The following is a 13,381-nucleotide window of genomic DNA, read 5'->3' on the forward strand; positions in this document are numbered from 1 at the left end:
CCCCGTGGTTCTGGCCGTGAGTCACGGCCCGGTCGGCTGTGCGGTCCCCGCTATCTCGGGGAGCCGGAGATCCCCGTTAATTCCCTCCAGCTGCCTCTCTGCAAGGCTGAGCTCATCTCTTCTGGCGCAGGAGGAAAGCGGAGTTTGTTGTGTCTTTGTTTCATTCAGATGGTTTGGATGATGACTCACTTCATTTCTTTCTTTCTTTTTAAACCAGGGCACCGTCTGGGAGTCGTTTTTGATTAGGAGCTGACCTCAGAAATATGCTCGCATCATTTTGAAAACATCTTCCAGCACCACAGAAACCGACTCAGAATGAGAAAGGACACTGAGTGGACGAGGGCCAGGACTGGGTGTGTGCTCGGGCCCGGGGCCTTCCCGGGGCTCTCGGGGGGGCGCGCGGGCCCGAAGGGAAGTGGGGGGTGCATCCCGGTCGTGCCCCCGGAAGCGTATTGGCCCGGCCCGGCTGGGAGCGATGATGACGATTGTCATTGCCCGCATCACACAGGACACCGGCCAGTATTATTGACTAAAATCACGGGCCACGTGGTTTTGGTGGGAGGGGCATGGGTGACCGCACTTCGTACTGACATCTCCGATCAGGGGGATCTTCTTGAAGCCCCAGGTCTGAGTGGCATTGTCGGGCATGGCTCAGGAGCCCGGAAGGTCAAGGGGGAAGGTCAGTGCGCTTGATCCACTCGGTCAGGATGGTTATGTGGGTGGAGTCAGGAGCACGGAGCCACGAGGCAGAAAATGTGAACCCAGGGTGGGTGTGGCAGAGGGAGGTCACAGGCCAAGAGCAGGGCATAAGTGGGATCAGAGGCAGCGTTGACAGGAGGGAAGCGGGAGGCGGGCCCGTTGGGTGCATGAGGGTGGGGGGCAGCAGAGAGGGGTGGTTGACCAAGGGCGAGGGTCTCTGTTTTCATTTCTTGCTATGCCTCTGCTCTGTGGTTCTTGATTTCCCAGGAGTTCACAGCCTAGAGGAGACACGGGGGGTAGAAATCGGCTCCAAGTGGGGGGGTTAAGGAAAGCTCCCGGTGGGAGGCGGCTTTGGAGTCACAGGGTGGAAGGGAAGGACCCGGGCGGGAGCCAAGAGAGCACCTGTGCACCTGTGTGGGAGGGCGCTGCTCCATTGGCAGGGGTTGGAGCGGAGGGAAAGGGAATTCTAGAAAATCCGAAACCTAGGTCAGAATAGACAGTGACGGTCTAATGAGAGTCGCAACGAGGATGCTGGAGGGAGGCCTGGCATCTCAATCTCCCGGTGAACAGCAGGTGCCTGGAAGGCAGAGGGAGGAGCTGGCCACGCCTCCTGCACGAGCAGCTTCTGGAATGGCGCCTCCTGGTGCCCATTTTGGGAGCTTTTGTGCGGGATGTTTGCCAATTGATAAACCATCCGTGGTGGGTCAGTGTGTTAGCTTCCCAGGGCTACGCCGTAACAAAGTGCCACAAACCGAGTGGCTTAAAACAACAATCTGTGTTTTATGAAACAAAATTTAGGGGCGTCTGGGTGGCTCAGTCGGTTACGCGTCCGACTTCGGCTCAGGTTGTGATCTCACGGTTTGTGAGTTCGAACCCCGCCTCAGGCTCTGTGCGGACGGCTCAGAGCCTGGAGCCTGCTTCGGATTCTGGGTCTCTCCCCTCTCTCTGCCCCTCCCACGTTCATGGTCTGTCTGTCTCCGTCTCTCAATAATAATTTAACGTTAAAAACAATTTTTTTTTTTTAACAAAATTTACTCCCTCACAGATCTGGAGGCAGAAGTCCACAGTCAAGGTGTCAGGAGGGCCGACCTTCCTCCCAAAGGCTCCAGGGAGGAATCCAGTATTTTCTCCAGCTGCTGGTGGCCGTGGAGCTCCGCTCTCTGCCTACATCTCCACAGCCTTTTCTGAGTCTTTCCCTCTTCTGGTGAGGACTCTTGTCATTGGATTTCGGCCCCCCCCCCCCAAATTATCCAAGATGATCTCGTCTTGAGACCACTGACCTAATTATATCCCCAGAGGCCCTTTTTTCAAATAATGTAGTGTTCACATGTTCCCGGTGGGCGTTTTGAGGTGGGGGGCACACTTCAACCTACTACAGTCAGTAAGGTCAATTTTCCCCCATTCGGTGGCAGCTTCTTGAAAATAGAAACTGTACATCTTTGTTCACTCATTCATTCATTCATTCATTCATTCCACAGATATGGAGGGAGCGCCCAGCATGTTCCAGGGCCAGTCACGGGGAGCTGAAACCATCCCAGCAGATTCCGTGCCCGCCCTCACGGAGCTGACCTTGCAGTGGGGGAGGCAGACCCAGAAAACCAGAAACACAACTGCACGTTGCAGGGAGAGCTGCCAAGGGAACAAGGGAGAGGCAAGGCCAGTAAGGGTGGGGTGGGGTGGGCCAGCTCTAACCAGGGAGGGCAGGGAAGGCGTCTCAGAAGATGGGGCCCGTAAGCTGGGCGCTGGATGCTGATGAGGACCTTTTTGGAACCTCCCCCTCTCTCCTTAACTGTGCCATCTCGGCCGAGTTGCCTAATCTCTCTGTGCCTCAGTTTCCTCTTATGTAAAATGTTGATGGTGACAACACGTCGTTGGTGAGCCGTCCTGAGGACCGGGTGAGCGAGCCCAGGAAGAGCCCTCAGAAAGAACTTCAGGGTTCCTAGAACCTGCCCAGTGAGTGATAGCTAATCCTCATAATCCAGTACTTAAATGTTAACGTTATTAGCACATGAGCAGAGGGATGCACCCACATTTTGTCAATCATTTGAGGGATATTTATTTTTAAGAATGAAAAAGACATCAAAGTAGGGATCGTGTAACACTCTGAAACGCCTTGGGCTTCCTCACTCTTATAACAGCTTCACTTTGGGTTTTGTCTGAATGAGACTAGGAGGCATGAGATGTCATATTCTATTCAGGGCTCGGGGATTTAAAACCTTTGGAGAGGCTGGCCGAAGTGCCTGTGACTCCAGTCACTACTTTGGGCAGAGCAGGCTGAGTCCTTGTGATTCACCCCACAATCCAGGGACGGACTCGGCCAGCAAGGCTCCGGGCTCCTACACCTTGTCGCCTCAGCAGATTGTGGACTGAGGTCAGGCTAACCTTGTCCTGAGGCGAGACCCAGAGAAGGGACAGAGAAGCCCCAGGGAGCTGCTCTGGCCGGGGGGGTGCACGTGGGGAGAGCCCTGGGCCTAGGCTCCAGGCCTGCGGATCCCCAGCTGGGCCTCCAGAATCTCTCCCTCTAGGGGGCAGTAGGGCTCCACTGAGTGTCCCCATCTCCGTCTCCCAGAGGCCAGGAAGTGCTCCTGCCTTAGGACCCACCTCTGGCCTCTGTGTTCGGCACGAAGGGGAATTTCTGCACAGACTTCGCCTTGGCTGGGCCCAGAGGTTGTATCTTTTCACGCTCGGGTGTTGTGAGGCCAGGGGAGGGGGCGGGATGCTCCTTAGGAAGTTCGTGTCACTGTAACACGAATCTTTCTAAAAATCAGAAGTCCAACAGCTGCATGCACGTGGGGGACGTGTTGGGGTTCCAGGCCAGCATAGGAAGGCCACCTCCTGTGGCCGGGGAAGGTAGGCGGATTTCTAAGGCTAAACGTGTGCACGTGGAGGGGCGCCTGGGAGGCTCAGTCGGGTAAGCGTCCTACTCCCACTCAGGTCATGATCTCACGGTGTGTGAGTTCAAGCCCCTTGTTGGGCTGTGCACTGACAGCGTGGAGCCCGCTTGGGATTCCCTCTCTCTCCCTCTCTCTCTGCCCCTCCCATCCACTCTGTCTCTCAAAATAAATAAATAAACTTAAAAAAAAAAATATTCACGGGGCGCCTGGGTGGCTCAGTGGATTAAGTGTTCGACTTCGGCTCAGGCCGTGAGTTCGAGCCCCGTGTCAGGCTCTGTGCTGACAGCTCGGAGCCTGGAGCTGCTTTGGATTCTGTGTCTCCCCCTCTCTCTGCCCCTTCCCCACTTGCTCTCTGTCTGTCTCTCTCTCTCTCTCTCTCTCAAAAACAAATAAAAACATTAAACAATTTTTTTAAATAAGTAAAAAATAAATAGAAAAATATTCACATGAAGATGTGCATTTCCATGTGCACGTTTATGGCCAAACTCAGGTTTTTAGACTAAAAACAAACCTCCTTGGCTGGCTCTTCTCTGCCCATGCTGGGGGGCACCTGCTCCCCCCGCCTCTTGCTCGGCAAACAAGGGAAGCCCCCGGGGTGTCTTTGGTGTAGCACTGAGACCACAGATCTGCCCCTTATAGCCCCGTGGCCCCACCCCCTGGGGGCAAGTGTGGGGGTTATGACCACACCTGCCTTGGGTGCTCGCAGCCCTGGGTTCTGATCCTACCTTGGCCACTGCACGCCGTGTGGTCCTCAGTAAGGATACTCCCCGACCCGCCCACCTCGCCTGAGAAACAAGGGAGACCTGCGTTGCAGGGGGGCTGTGGTTCCCGGACGCCATTCTGGTGACAAGATTCCTGGAACGGGCCTAGACGGTGCCAAGCATATGGTAGCCATGCCCCACAACACTGCCAGCCACCCTGCCTGCAAGACTCCTCCTGCCTTGACCTACTTCTCTCCCCCGTGACACTTGTCACTTATCTCAGTATCTTGTCTGCGTGCTGTTTACAACCTGCCTCCCCACTGCTGTGTCCCCAACACCCTGCTCGGGGCACATAGTCAGCCTCAAAGTGCACGAATGAAAATGGGCGCTCTTCGTACCGTCGCCTGGGCCTCAGTTTCCCCGGCTGTGCAACAAGAATGACGGGGTTATCAGTCTCAGAGGTTGCTTTGGGGGATTATGGGAGCAAAGCCGTGTGGGAGTGCCCGTCCCAGGCACTCCGCAGATGCAAGTTTGCTGACGGGTTCCGATTTCGGGTGTGGTCCTAGGCGTTACCGTGCCGCCGGGAGAATCACCAGCCCACTGGCAGCCGCCAGGTGCAGCTCTGCCCCATGGGCCACCGGCCACCCCTTTCTACAGACCCGGCCGGTGAGGCCTGAATTGGTTCCCTGCACCAGGCACTCTCGTGTGGGATCCTTCCGGGTGCCAGGCGGAGGAGGCCCAGACTTCCTGTGCAAGTGGCAGCATCGAGCCCCCCGGACGGTCCCGGCTGTCACTCTGTGTGAAACAGCCCGAGGCTGTGAGTCTCCGGCAGGGAGGTGGCCCGCGGTGGGTGCCCGACCTCCCGTGGCGGCCAAGAGTAAGGACTCTTGAGGCTCGAGTCCCAGCTGGGCACCTTTCCCACCCAGTGGCCCCTGGCAGGGGGATCCACACCGTCGAGCCTCAGTTTCTTATAAAGTGGGGGTGATGCTAGCCCCCGCCCCCAAGAGCCACAGTGAGAAGATAACCAGCACCGTAAACGAGAGTCATTACTGTGCTGAGATCAGTGTTGAGACAGGAGTTGAGGCCCCGAAAGGTGTGCCCCTCCCAGTCCCCAGAACTTGTGCAGGTATATTATGTGGCAAGTGGAGGGGGGGTGGGGGCGGGATTAAGGTTGCTAATCAGCTGACCTTACCATAGGGAGCCTGGCCTGGAGTAGATCCCACGTAACCACAGGACCCTTAGCAGTGGAAAAGGGAGGCAGGGTGGCATCCAGGGGACACGGCGAGAATGGCCCCACCCCTGCTATTGCCAACTCTGAAAATGAGAAAGGGGTCACGAGCCAAGGAACGTGGGCGGCCTCCAGAAGCTGGAAAGCGCAGGGAAATCCCCCAGCCTCCACAAGGAACAGCCCTGGCCACACCTTGCTTTTAGCCCAGAGAGGCTTCCTACCTCCCAGGCCATAAGGCGATAACAGTTGGCTTTAAGCTGCATGTTTGTGGCCATTTGTTACAGTGGCCACAGGAATGTCACGTGGAGGGCCCCCCCCTCTCAGGAGGATTTGACAATGTGGGGACCAGGGGGGACCGGTCTCAGACCTGCTCACAGTGAGTTGACACTCCTAGAATCCTGATCCTTTATAAATGAAAGAGAGAACTTCAAGATGGTGTCGTTCAGCATTTCAGAGTGAGATGTCCCCAGAATTAGTCCAGAGCAGTGGTCCGCTCCAAATGGTCTCAGGGGTCAGTTAGGAAATGCTGCACATGCAGTCCACATTTTAGCTTTTTTTAAGTTTATTTATTTTGAGAGAGAGAGAGAGGAGGGGGGAAGGGCAGAGAGGGAGGGAGAGAGAGAGAATCCCAAGCAGGCTCTGCACGGTCCGCACAGAGCCCAACATGAGGCTCAAACTCCCCAACCGTGGGATCGTGACCTGAGCCGAGACCAAGAGTTGGGCGCGTAACCGACGAGCCCCCGGGGAGCCCCTGACGTCCACCCTCTGAACAGTCACAGGGGTTCCTCAGCTCTTCGAGGCCCTGATCAGGTCAACAGCAAAAAGCAGGAAAGGAGTTCGGGCTTTAACTCGGCCCTTCCAAAGGCGTTGTACCTCTGACTGCGCCCCCCCCCCCCCCCCGCCACCCCAACTCGCCCAGAACACCTATCAACGAGGCACAGAGCAACAAAGCGCTGACCTAATCAAATCGATTTGTGTGACAAATGGAGAAAACCAGAGCCCGGGCGGGCGGAGCAGCTGAGAGGCGACGGGCTTGGTGGGAACAATGTAGGCGTTGGAATCAGGGAGAACGGGGTTTGCAGCCCGGCTCTGTGGAAACCAGCTGCGTGACCCGGGGAGGTCACGTCGCCTCTCAGAGGCCTCCTTTCCTAGTGGGCACGACGAAGATAACAGCGCCTGCTTCGCAGAATACCGTGAGCGGCTGTCTTAGTCTGGACTGCCGTCGACGAGCTCCCACAGTCGGGTGGTTTCCAAACAACAGAACTCGATCGCTCACAGTCGTGGAGGCTGCATGTGGAGACCAGGGTGGAAGTAGAATCAGGTTCTGCGAGGCCCGCCTCTGGGTTGTACCCTCGCGTGGTGGACCGAGAGCGGGCTTTTATAAAGGCCCTCGTCCCTTCTTGGGGACTGGCCTCTACCCTCAGGGCCTGATCACCTCCCGAAGGCCCCACCTCCTAACACCGTGGCCCTGGGGGGGTTCGGATTTCAACACTGGAGGTTTCGTTCCATACAAGGATCCCACGCAGTGGCTGGCACGCACAGGGTAGCCAGGCGAGAGTCAGTGTTACTATTTGTATGAGTTTCCTATTGTTGCCATAACAAATCACCACCAACTTCACGGCTTAAAACACAAACTCCTGACCTTGCCTTTCTGGAGGTCGGTAGTCCCCAAATCAAGATGTCGGTAGGGTTGATTCCTTCTGGAGGCTCTGAGGAGAGTCTGTTCCTTGCCTTTTCCAGGTCTAGAGGCTGCCCAGGCTCCTTGGCTCCCATCCCCGTGGCTTCTCTAACTCTGACCAACCCCCGCCCCGCCTCCCTGCTTTAAGGAGCCTTGTGATGACGGTGGGTCCACCTGGGTAATCCAGGAGAGTCTCCAGATCTCCTGGTTCTTCAGTACAGCTGCAGAGTCCCTCTTACCAGGTAAAGGGACATAGTCACAGGTTCCAGGGGTGAGGCTGTGGACATGTTTGGAGGCCATTATTCAGCTGCCCACACTATTCTTCTGATGCCTCTTTCCTTGGCCCTCCATTTTTCCTGCTGCAGTGGGTTCTCTCTCTTCCGCTCCAGCCTAGACACCAAAGGAGTGATTTAGTCCTAATTTAGGGTTCTAGTTAGGTCAAGTGGAGAAGAAAGTTGTTCCGGAGAAGAAAGTTGTTTGGAGAAGAAAGGTCTCCCCAATACTCCTTATCTCCCCCCAGACCGCATAGGTTGCTGTGGAGGGACTTCTCAGAAGGCAGGCTGTAGCCAAGGATTCCAGACAAAACTGAGAGCAAAATGTACCCATTCACTTGTCAGATATTGGCGTGTCTGCCATGTGCCTGGCTTATCTAGTTCCTTGTGGGCACAGTTGTCGACTGGACAGACGGGCCCTGCTCTCAAGGACTGACCTCCTTATGGGGAAGGAAGACAGGGAGACCGCATAAGAGGCACTAGACAGAAACAAGATGGCGAGCATGGAGGTGGAGGGTGGCAGGGGGTGGCCAGTAGCCATACTGGGCTGGGGAGGGCAGAACTGAAGTTGAATCCTGAGGTTCTAGGTTCGGCAACAGGACAGGTGGTGATGTCATTCTCTGGGGAGGGGGTTCAGAGGAGAACATTTTGCAGGCATAGGGGAGATGGCGAGTTCCATTGTGGGTATGACAGAATGACAGTGGGAAGCGCCTAAGTTACATCCACATGGGGCATCAGTGGTAAGGGAAGATCCGAGCTGGAGCAAACGGACACAGGCATTATTGGTCTTAGGATGGGCACCAAAGCCGTGGGGTCCCCATGGGTGACAAGATGAGGACCTGGGGTTGGAGCCTCCATTTTAGCTGTAGAGGAAGAGAAGCCAGTTGGGGGGGGTTGGGGAGCAGGGGAAACAGGTGGCGTGGGTGTCCTGAAAACCCAGGGGGAGGAGCCGGGTTCACGTGGTGGAGAGAACTCCGTGCCAAACGCTGCAGAGAAGAATCCATTTGATTCAGCCTGATAAAGGCGCCGCTGGCCCTGGTTTCGGCAGCGTGGTGGGGGCAGCAGCTGACGAGTGGGCAGAGGGAGAGGAAACTAGAACAAGTCACATCAACAATTCCTTCTAGACCGTTGGCCGAGAGGCGGGGAGAGAACCGAGCCAGTGGCTGGGGGCAGCATGGGGGTCCGTGGGTTTTTCTATTTTTGCTTCTGGCTTGTTTGACAGGGGACACCTAGCATGTTGACATGCCGATTGCTGGGAGCCAGAAGACAGAGAATGAGGAGGAAGGGGAGGGGTCGGCCCCAAGCATTGGGGGTGCAACGGGGGACAGGTCGGCCCTCCCGGCAGGAGGGACCCAGGGAGGCGCGGGGAAGCCCGTGGCCTTGCAACAGGTGAGGAATCCTTGGGTGGGGCCCGCGTGCAGCAAACACATGGGCACCTACCACAGCTGGTGCAGGTGTGGGCGGGACCTAGTCATGGCAGGTCCCAAGAAGCTCACAAAGGAGTCAGCGCGGGGCTTCAGGTCCAAGAGCAGCTGGGTCTGATTTGAGCTCCAGAGCCAATATCCGGCGGCTGAAGGAGTGGGCGGAGGACGCACGGGGATCAGTCAGGAGGCAGGTGTACCCAGCAGCCTGTTGGGAGCGGGGTTCACCAGCACCCATGTGCTTCGTCGGAGATGCTGGTGGAAATGTCCCTTATAACACAAGACACAGAATATCGAGAGGTGGTGGGTTTCAAGATTAAAAGGCACAAGTTCTGGGGCGCCCGGGTGGCTCAGTCAGTTGAGCATCTGACTCTTGCTTTCTGCTCAGGTCATGATCCCAGGGTCGTGGGATCGAGCCCCACACTCAGTGCGGAGTGTGGAGCCTGCTTAAAATTTGCTCTCTCTCCCTCTACTCCTCTATCCCACTCATGCACTCTCTCTCTACAAACAAAACAAAACAAAACACAAGTTCTAGGGGATGAACTAGGCTTGGACCCTGACTCCCTTCCAACAAACTGTGTGTCCTCAGGCTGGTGACTAGCCCTGTGTGTGTGTGTGTGTGTTTGTGTGTGTGTGTGAATTATCCATCACTGTATAGGAAACTGACCCGAAACTTAACAGCTCAGCTGGATCCCCTGCTCAGAGTCTCTCATGGGGCTGGGATCAAGGTGTCTGCCATGGCCAGAGTCCCCTCAATGTCTCGTGAGGCACAATCAGCAGCTGTTGGCAGGATTCAGTTCTCCGTGAGGCTGTTGACCGAGGGCCTCAGTTTCTCACTGTCTAAGGCCAGAAGCCACACCAAATGGGGTTTGTCAAGCAGGCAGGTAGGTAGTTGAGTCTGGAATTCAGGGGCAGGATCCAGGTAGTCCAATGCACGTGAGTGGTATTTAAAACCATGAAATTGGATGCGATCACCAAGGAAATGAGTGCAGATAGAAAAGGGGTCTGAGGGCTGAGCCTGGGGGGTATTCCAATGTTGGGGGTAGTGGGGGTGCCCGGTGGAAGCCACATAAAGACAGGGGAGTACTCAGCTGGCTGGCGAGGCTGACCCATCCAGGGAGATGGTGTTGGGCAGGTGGCCGCTGAGTTTGACGGTGACTCGGGAGTCACTGGTGGCTTTGACCGGGTGGTGTTGGGGGTGTCGCAGCTGATGGGAGTGAGCTGGAGAGAGAATGCTAGGGAGGGGCATGGGAGAAAGTGGATGAGCACGGTGCTTTGAGGGGTTTTGCTGTGAAGGAAAACAAGAGAAATGCGGCAAGAGCTAGACAGGATTGTTAGAACCAACCTTTATTATTTTTCTGAATTTGTTTATTTGTTTTGAGAGGGAGAGGGAGACAGAGGGAGAATCGCAAGCAGGCTCCACGCTGCCAGCATGGAACCCGATGCGGGGCTCGAACTCACAAACAGTCAGATCATGACGTGAGCTGGAGAGTCGGATGCTTAACCGACTGAGCCACCAGGTGTCCCTTATTCTTAAGGGAGGAGAAACGATTGCGTGTGTGTTCTGATCAGAATTATCTAGGGTGAAAGGAGACAGTTGGGGCAGAAGGAGTGAGTGCTGGGTGATGTCTTGAGGAGGTGGGGGGACTGGAGGCCTGGCCTAAAAGGGACAGGAGCACGACGGTTCCGGGGCAGCCCCCATTTCCCTCACGGAATAGGAAGCGGGCCCTCGGGAAAGAGGGGGAGTGGGGAAGTGCTGGGGGTTGAAGAGAGAGGAGAAGGCTCTGTGAAGGACTCATCCCGCAGAGCTGAGAGCGGCGGACGAGGAAAAAGGGACTCAGGTGTCCCGGGCCTGATAGAAGCCCGCGTGTCACTGGCGGTCACGCAGGCACAGTGCATCTGTGCTTTGCTGCGACTCACGCACGGGTGCACCCGCAGAGGAAACAGCGCTGGATTCAGCCAGCATGGACGAGACCGGAACGCTTGGCCATGGCATTAAAGCTGGAAAAGGGGAAGAGGAAGCAGCTCAAGAGAAAGGCAACAGGGAACAGGTGTAGGCGTCAGGCGCGAAAGAGGCAAAAGACGCGGTCAGGGTGGGGCTGCTTGAAATCGATTCGACGGAGGGGGGGGGGGGGCTGCTTGAAAATGATTCGACGGAGGGGGGTGGGGCTGCTTGAAACTGATTCGACGGAGGGGCTGAAGTTGCCAGTGATTTCAGGGTCAGGGCGATGGCTCTGTGCACTGTCCCAGCACCTGGTTAGAGATGCAGATTCTCCGGCCCCACACCGGACCCGCTGCATCAGATTCTGGGGATGGGACCGGCGATCTGTGTTGGAACAGGCCCCCCAGGCTTTCTGCGGTACATGGAATGTTGAGAACCACTGCTCTAGGGTGCGATGGCTGAAGGAAGGGAGCGCAAATCACAGGACAAGAAGGGTTTAAGAAACCCAGAAACTGGGATGAGGAAAGGATCCTTTGATGGATGGCAGAATTGCCAAAAAACTAAGCCAAGAGCAGAGCTGAAGAAAGTGCTCTAACCCAGGAGCTCAAGTCACCAAGAAATGAGAACAGTGGCTGGGGGGTGGAGAACAGCCTAGAACAGCCTGGATGTGGCAAAGAGAAGTAAGACAGGCGCCTCCATGCAGAGCCCGGTGATGGAAGGGCTGTGGGGAACACGGAGGGCAGGACAGTAGTCCCCGCTGATGTCTACCTCGCAATCCCCAGCGCTTGTGGCTGTCACCGTGCACGGCAGAAGGTCACCTTACACTCTGCAGGTGTGCGTGCTACTCCCAGATGGGAAGAGTTGCTTACGTTTTCCAGGTGAGCCCGGTTAATCACAAGGGTCCTTAAGGAGGGAGGCCGAGAGTCTGAGGAGAAGTGAAGCGGGAAGCAGGGGCCGGGGATGTGATTGTTGGCTTGGAAGATGGGGCAGACCCCAGGCCGGGGGTGGGGTGGGGACGGATTCTTCCCTAGAGCCTCCAGAAGGGACGAGGCTCCCTGGACACCTTGGATTTCTGACCTCCAAGAACCATAAGGTAATGAATTTGTGTTGCACCAAGCTACTGGGTTTGTGATCACTTGTCACCGGTCTCCGAGGGGAGGGGAGGCCTCAGCAGTGTGGTGCCTTCAGTTACAGCAGAAGCACAGGCACGTGTGGGTGGAAAGACTGAGAATGGGGGGGATTTTGTTTGTGGTGGTCCACGAGATGACAGGGCAAAGCGGCAGCCATGTTCCAGGAGCCGGGGGGTGAGGGGTGCAAAACGTGGGGTGTACAGAGCCTCCTGGGGGCAAGTGAGTAGGAGACAGGTGGGGGCTAACTTGTACCTGATGTGAACATGGATGAAGGGCAAAAGTGATCAGCCACAGGGATGGGGCCGTAGGAAGTGGGAGATGGGAAGGGGGAGTCTGGGACCCCGCTTTACAATGCTCAGAGGGGGCCTGGACCCACTCAGGGCAGTGCTGGTCCCTGTTGGAGCCCCAGGGCAGGTGTCCAGGGGGTAGGTCTCAGAAGGACTTTCTGCAAGGCCTGAGCAGGGTGGGGGAGGGTCAGCAGGAGCGCCCAGCGGGAGCCCCGTTTTCTCACACCTTTTGGAGGATGGATGAGATTACCGGGTCAGGCACAGCACGGTGCCGGTGTATCTGGGGAGGACCAAGGAGAGAGGAGCCACAGCCCAGCGTGTTCACACGATATAAGGCAGCAAGCAGGACGCTGTGGCTGCGCCTCACCCGCTTTGGACATTTCCGTCACTCACCTGCTCAGACACACTCCCCAGAGACGTCGAGTTTCACATTTGGCTTGTAAAAGGCAGTTGGCCGACCGCCCTGCTCTTCCCTGTCCCCGAGGAGCTGTTGAGCCACAGCAGCAAGCATTTTACAGGCAAGAGGGGCCACAGGTGACTGCAGGATGCCAGAAGGCAGATAATAGCCTGGCAGCTTCAGGATTCTAGGGAATAATGGTCTTTATTGGTTTCTGCCAGAACTGGCTCCTTCTAGAAGACAGGCTGGAATACACACTGATGCGTAATTGGAAGTAAACAAACAGAGCCGTGTGGGCAGAAGAAAGGTCTCTCCTGACTCAGATGTTTGGCTTTTAAAAATGTATTAAATGGGGCGCCTGGGTGGCTCAGTCAGTTGAGCGTCCGACCTCAGCTCAGGTCATGATCTCGCAATTCGTGAGTTCAAGCCCCGCATCTGGCTGTGCTGACCGCTCAGAGCCTGGAGCCTGCTTCGGATTCTGTGTCTCCCTCTCTCTCTGCCCCTTCCCTGCTCATGCCCGTCCCTCTCTATCTCTCAAAAATGAATAAACGTTAAATTTTTAAAAATGTATTAAATATTAGGAAGTGATTAATCTTCCGTGCGTTCCAGACAAGCTCAGTGTTCTCCATGTCACTTGCATATGTGAAAATTCGACACATTTATTCATCCTGCACGCCGTTCTGGAGGACCTGGGGCATGCAGGGTCTGGGTGTGTGGCATTGAACAAAGACC

The 13,381-nt window shown here is 56.1% G+C and overlaps 1 long non-coding RNA gene across 2 annotated transcripts; it reads left to right on the forward strand.

The window, feature by feature from the left end:
- Positions 1–207: 207 nt before the first annotated feature.
- Positions 208–2,360, forward strand: LOC121020095 (uncharacterized). 2 transcript variants are annotated; one of them, XR_005785932.1, is made up of 3 exons: positions 208–353; positions 1,745–1,903; positions 2,178–2,360. It is a non-coding gene; the product is annotated as an uncharacterized LOC121020095 (long non-coding RNA). The 2 variants fall into 2 exon arrangements; XR_005785931.1 differs by lacking the exon at positions 208–353 and adding an exon at positions 448–679.
- Positions 2,361–13,381: the final 11,021 nt, after the last annotated feature.

Source organism: Herpailurus yagouaroundi, unplaced genomic scaffold, assembly GCF_014898765.1.
Source record: "Herpailurus yagouaroundi ecotype Mexico unplaced genomic scaffold, PumYag 246, whole genome shotgun sequence".
NCBI classification, from domain to species: Eukaryota; Metazoa; Chordata; class Mammalia; order Carnivora; family Felidae; genus Herpailurus; species Herpailurus yagouaroundi.